Genomic DNA, 7,475 nt, shown 5'->3' with positions numbered 1-7,475 from the left:
GTAGAATTGAATCAAGATCGCTTTATTACCGAAGACGATTTAATTCCGCGCACCCACATTATGCATCACGACATTCGAACGAATAGTCAAGCTCTGACTCACGTCAAACAGTATCGTTATCCGCCTGTACATCGGGAAGAAATTAAACGTCAAGTAGACGAATTATTAAATAACGATATCATCCAACCCTCATTATCGCCTTTTAATTCTCCGCTTTGGATAGTACCAAAGAAACCTGACGCTCAAGGTAATAAACGTTGGCGTTTAGTTATTGACTTCCGGAAACTTAATGAGCAGACTATCGGTGATGCTTATCCCTTACCAAATATTTCTGAAATTTTAGACCAACTAGGCGGAGCTAAATATTTTTCAACTTTTGATTTGGCTTCGGGTTTCCACCAAATCCCTATGAATCCTGAAGACGCGCATAAAACGGCCTTCACGACTCCAAACGGTCATTACGAATTCACACGCATGCCTTTCGGACTTAAAAACGCGCCCGCGACCTTCCAACGTTTAATGGATCATGTGTTATCTGGCCTACAAGGCACGGACGCCTTCGTTTATCTTGATGACATAGTCATTCACGCCCGTTCAATAGAGGAACACGAAATCAAATTCGAAAGATTAATGAAACGTCTCCGGGCCGCTAATTTAATGTTACAAACAGATAAATGCCAAATTTTGCGTACCGAGGTAACGTATTTAGGGCATGTAATTAGCGCCGACGGTGTAAAAACCAACCCGAAAACTATCGAAGCAGTAAAAAATTTTCCAATTCCCAAAGATATTAAAAATATCAGACAATTCTTGGGATTGGCCGGCTATTACAGGCGCTTCATCAAATATTTCTCCAGTATGAGTAAACCTCTCACTGAATTATTAAAAAAAAACAAGCCGTTCATTTGGGGTAACGAACAAACAAAGGCATTCGAAGAACTAAAGAATACTCTTTGCTCTGACCTAATCCTACAGTACCCTGATTTTAATCAGCCGTTCAATGTAACGACCGACGCATCAGGTTACGCGATAGGCGGAGTACTCAGTCAGGGCCCAGTAGGCAAAGACCTGCCGGTCGCCTTCACCTCACGTCTTTTAAACAAAGCCGAGTTAAATTATTCCACAATAGAAAAAGAATGTCTTGCTATCGTCTATTGTGTAATGCATTTTCGCCCTTATTTGTACGGCAACAAATTCAATCTCATTACAGATCATCAGCCACTTAAATGGCTACATAATGTTAAAGACCCATTATCGCGCCTTTGGAAATTCCGTATCAAGCTGCTAGAGTTTGACTACGAAATTATTTATAAACCAGGCACAGCAAATTCAAACGCTGATGCGTTATCGCGCAATCCACCGGTATTAGCTCTCAAGCGAACTTCAGACGAATTCTCAGATAACGAATCGCCATTTCAAGGAAATCTAAAGAAACGTAGGAAAATAATAACCAGGCGTAATCGTAACGCACCTGCTTCCACGGTCCCTCCCTCTACTCCTTCCACCATTCCTCCTGCTCCCCTTAATCCAAACGCTGTGGACTTTATTCCAATAGCAGGACCGTCACACTTAAACGACGATGATCTTGTGCCTACGCAAACCACTGATTACCGCGGATTCCTTGACCTTATTGAAAACTCAGTAGATATGCCCATGGCAGATTGTCCTCCGGATATAGACCAAGGTGACGAACCAGAATCTATTATAGATTCCGAAGACGCCTCGGCTAGTGAAGAAGAACCCGAGAACCTGTTGAGCCCAGGAAATAAATCACAGTTAAGGATAGTCGAAATTCGTGACTCGCTACTCAGTAGCGCGGATAATCACGTTATCTTAACTACGCTCAATAATATACCGTTCGATGCCGGTGCAAAACAATACCAGCGCGAAGGCTTATACCCCGAATTTTCTGACGCTGTTCTTGGTCGCTGTAAAGTCAAAACCACAAAGGGTAGAAATTTAATCGCAATGTTTATTAAAGAAACTCTGAATTGCCCCCTTGATATCGACATACTGCATGAGTGCCTCATTTCATTAATGGACGTGGTGAACGAATTACAATTAAAATCATTTAGTATCGCAAAAACCACGGATATTCCTGAATTATCTTGGGAACATTTTTTGTTCACCATTAAAGCACTATTTGAGGAGTACGATATTTTGATAACAGTTTGCGCGATGAAAACCGTAATTCCGCCAGAAAGCGAACGCGAAGCGTTGATTTTGGAAACTCATAGATCTTATCTCGGCGGTCACAAAGGAGTCACAAAAATTTATCACCGACTCCGTCACGATTATCATTGGCCTAGAATGAAGGCCCAAATTCAAAATGTCATTGGTTCGTGTGTAGACTGCCAATTAAAAAAATTGTTAAGAAATAAAACACGCCAACCAATGGTACTAACAGATACCCCCGGATCCAGCATGGAAAAGGTCTCTCTTGACCTTATGGGTCCACTTTCGCCTACCTCTTCTCATAACGTATATATCCTAGTTATCCAAGACCTCCTTAGTAAGTTTCTTGTTTTAGCCCTACTGACTGGCATGACTTCGGTCGATATAGCTAACGCATTTACTAATAGGTTCCTTAGCGTATTTGGCGCGCCTAAATGTATTCTCACCGATCGTGGAACGAATTTTCTAAGCCCCCTCATAAAAGGGCTATTAAAAAAATATAATATTGTGCACGCGACAACTACGGCATACCATCCCCAGTCAAATGGTTCTAATGAGAGATCTCATGCTAGCATAACAGATTATATTAAAACATTTTTGATAAACAATAGAAGCTGGGATAAATTACTGCCGCTAGTGGCGTTATCTTATAACAGCTCCGTTCACGAGGGTACGAAATGCACCCCCTTTGAATTAGTTTTCGGCCGATTTGCTAGAAATCATACTAGAGATCCTGAATTAGAAACCATTCGTGATAACTCATACTATAATTACTTAGCCGGGTTGTTTAGCAAAATTAAAGAAGTCGAAGAAATCGCGAAAGAGAATTTAGAGCGTGCCAAACTAAGAAATAAAGAATATTATGATAGAAGGATTCGTGTAATAGATTTCCAGATAGGGGACCAAGTCTATTTATTAAAAGAACCTACCAAAGGCAAATTCGATTATCAATATACAGGACCTTTCCCCATTCTGGAAATCTACGACAATGAAAATGTTAAAATTAAAACTAGCGACTCTAGGACAAGGATTGTCCATAAGAATAAATTAAAATTAGCTAAATTGTAAATGAAACGCATGCTTCAACAGGTATAGGTATGGCGTTACATCTCCACCTCCTCGTATTATATTTTATCCACCGAATACAAGCAGACGCACTCATAGGATACGACTGCAACAGTACACTTCTGAACGTAACAACATTCTCTACCAAGCCGCCTCTACCCTGCAACACTAATGTGGAAACCATCTCTTCCAGCGAGGTCAAGATACAACTCCTCCAAGTATCAGATTATGAAACAACTACAGTAAAGCAATGCAAGATAGAAATTGATAGAACAAGCTATCGTTGTGGAATGCATTCACATGTTTCCGTTGTCTTTAACGGACGTGCTGAATATCTAAAAGAAATCACTCGACACGACTGTGATCTCCTACATTCTTCAGGCGCCCTCGTATTGCGAGACAACATTATTTTTTCCGGCATACGTCGAAATAGCACGGAAACACGCAGTGTGATCCTGGCAGGCAATCTACGCTTAGATGGTACCTGTGAAGGTTCACAATACACCGATGAATTTGGTGCATGGCCCAGAGTAACAGTTCAAGCGATCGTTCGAATAACTATTAATGATTATCGTGCTACCGTGAATCTCAAGAAAAATCAAATTATTCTCAGAAGCGGAATATCTTGCTCTTTAGAAGAAGAATTCTGCCTTGACAACGACGGCAGTCACACCTTTTGGAGCGTCCTTCCTTCACACACCTGTGATTTCAAGCCATACGTAAATCTATATCATGGCACAGCAACGAAACTCAAGGATTCTCTAACTTCAAACTATCCAGAAATATTTACAGTAACTTCGAAGGATGTTACATTTGCCTTGACAGGGATCCAAACCAAGGTCATCTGTGGTTATACTCTTTATACCACGGAGCATCCAAAATTATTAATTCATGAAATCACTACCACTCCAATAGAAGTTCGCCAAGACATATCCGACAAAAATATTGACATTTTCGCATATATAAATACCAACATTTTATATCTCGAAAAACACGTCAAAACACAACTGATATCATTATATCAAGATATAATTCAGCAACGTTGTAAGATAAAGTTTCAAAACTTAGATACAGCATTGAGCATGGCCAAGGATCACCCTAATGAATTTGCATACAGAATCATGAACAGTCCAGGATATTTGGGAATAATTACCGGAGAAAGCATACAAGTTTACAAGTGTATACCTGTTCCATTGACAATTCGCCACACGAAGGAATGTTTTGAAGAGCTACCCATTACTCTGAGAAACCAATCTTATTTTCTCACACCACGTAACCATCTAATAATTAGGAAAGGTACACAAAAAGATTGCAACCCTCTTTTGCCAACACAATTCGAAATTGTTGGCAAATGGATTAACATTCCGGGAACAATTCAACAACCCAGCACACCGATCAGACTAGACCCAAATTCGAAAGGGAACTGGTCCTATACAGATGCAAACTCTTTGGCAACCAGCGGAATTTACTCTACCGATGATCTGGATAAGTTCACGGAACACTTATTTTTTCCAAACCAAAAGGAAGCACTACTACATGAGATTGCACGAGGAGCAGCTGGAAGGCCATTAACCCCCGGTTCTCTTCAATCCGATAATCTTTTTGATGAAGAATCTATCAAACGATTAGCGAAATCAACAGCAGAAAAAATATGGAATGGTTTCACTGCCTTCGGAGAAATAAGCTCGGGAGTCATCGGAATCTTTGTTATTCTTGGAGCTATCAAGTACCTTGTCAGCACCATTGTCAGAGGTTATACATTGCATTCACTCTACGGTTGTGGTTTACATATATTCGCCTCTCTATGGAGCGCAATCACACATTTCATAATCTTGTTATCTGAGCGGAGGCCGAACAGGGATCCCAGGGCAAACACCTACGCACTAGTACGTCAACTGGACATCTATGCAACACCACCGAATCGTCGCAGGATCAACGCTGACCAAATTACCGTATAATTTGGTCTCCTTTAAGAGGGGGGGGGGGGTGTAACGTCCAGGCCGATAATTCTAAATTCTTAAGCGTTACCCAAAATTTTTTTTTCCCTTTTAAATAGATTTGTTACTCTAGAGTAAATGAAACATTGTTCCGATACTTTCATTATTTTGTTCAGACCGATCGTTAGCATCCCTTGAAGTTGTTTCATGAACATTTCGGTTCATTTATTATCTTCCTTGCGTTTAAGAGTAAATGTCTTATTTATATTTTAAAATGTTTTCATTTATCATCTTCCTTGCGTTTAGGAGTAAATGTCTTATTTATATTTTAAAATGTTTTCATTTATCATCTTCCTTGCGTTTAGGAGTAAATGTCTTATTTATATTTAAAAAATGTTTTCATTCATATTTTCCCTTGCGATTAGGAATAAATGTCTTATTTATATTTAAGAATGCTTCATATTTCCAAAACGCGCCAGCGATCGTCTTACCATCGCGCCGTGCGGACCCAATTCTCCATATTTTTCCCCCTTTTCTTAGAAAGGAATTAACTAACTCGATTGTTAGATGATCTTCCCCTTTTCTCCGAAAAGAATTAATTAACTCGATTGTTAAATAATCTTTCTCATCGTTTTTCTCTTCTTTCTCTGTTGGGTAATCTTTCTTTCACTGTTTTGGTCATTTAAAATGCTAGCGCTTTCCTTTAGTCGGGAATAAAAGATTGCAAGCAGCAAATTAGATTCATTTCCTAAATGTCTAAAATCTTACTCATTTTCAATTCTCCATATTTTTCCCCCTCTTAGAAAGGAATTAATTAACTCGATTGTTAAACAATCTTTCCTTTATTCATTTTCAATTTTCCATATTTTTCCCCTTAACTCGATTGTTAAACAATCTTTCCTTTATTCATTTTCAATTTTCCATATTTTTCCCCTTAACTCGATTGTTAAACAATCTTTCCTTTATTCACTTTCAATTTTCCATATTTTTCCCCTTCTTAACTCGATTGTTAAACAATTTTCCTTTATTCATTTTCAATTCCCCATATTTTTCCCCTTCTTTGGATTAACTTATTTAACAAATACTAATTTTGTTCTTTTCTTTTTCTTCTCTTTCTCTCTCTTTATTTGTTTTCTTGGAACCCCACCGTTAGTCACGTTACTCGCGATAAGGGTTCCTCTCAGACGCTAGTCAGCGGATCTCACGCTTACTGCCTTATGCCTCTTCTATTCTATCTTTAATACATCCTGTGTCCAAATTTTAACCATCAAATCCGTTTCATCACCAGCATGGCCCCAAAGGAACTTTTCGTTTGTGAGCGGTTATTATACAAATATGTTAGGACCAATCCAGCCCAAAGGATCTGTGCCTATTGCGAGGCCGCCCTTCCGGACAACAAACGAAGTATCCTAGCAACAATTCGCCAACACCGTCTTAGAGCTGCAAAAGATGTTAACCACATCTTTTGTAACATCTGCCATAGATCATTGCTTTTCATTGCCCCACTTAACACATGCCTTGCTGCAAGCATGCTTTTTATTTGCATAGAGAAACCCTTCAGCGAAAAGAAAACAATCGAACCTTTGTAAATTCCATTATCTACGAAGATAGATATTGGAATTTCGATTTTCCTAACCCCAATAAACCATGGGGAACATAATTGCGATAAAATATTAAGCGTTTTTCCTCCGTAACCATTCGGGCATTTTTTCTTCACGCTTAACTATTTTAACGTTTTTTTTCTTCTCCGTAACCATTCGGGCCACCGTTTATATAAGTCCAACCATAGGAATAAGAAACATTAGATATCAGGTCCCATGAGTAACGGGATATCGAACCACAGGTAGCCACGTGCATACTATTTTTTTTATATAACTTGCCCTTGGAAGCGGTCAACCGTTTAACAATTTAATTGTTATGGGTTTTTTAACCCTAAAACGGTGATCGTTTTCCTCTCACGATTTTCCTCCTTTTTCCTTTTTATATTATTACTTTTCTCTCGCGTCCGGTTTAGGACACATTTTTGCTTATGCGACGGCTAATGCCGTATTAATCTTAAAATTGATTAATATTATTTAATAATTGCGTTTAGTTATAAGTAAACGATTGTATACAAAGGTGCAAGCTCAGCACCCTTTGTCTCATCCTCTAGCGTACCCAAGCTTAGGCAGTAGCGCCTTCTGATTGGCTGAAGGCGACGCGACGTCCTCCCCCCAGCTAATTATTTAAGAGCGGAGCGGATGGGCGCCGCATGCATTCTTTCATTCATTTTCAAGTTAGACTCATATTTTTTTTCTA

Source organism: Prorops nasuta, unplaced genomic scaffold (genome assembly GCF_024137725.1).
Source record: "Prorops nasuta isolate Cenicafe-Biocafe unplaced genomic scaffold, Cenicafe_Pnas_1.2 PNAS00007, whole genome shotgun sequence".
NCBI lineage: Eukaryota > Metazoa > Arthropoda > Insecta > Hymenoptera > Bethylidae > Prorops > Prorops nasuta.
Note: the sequence above shows the minus strand (reverse complement) of the source record.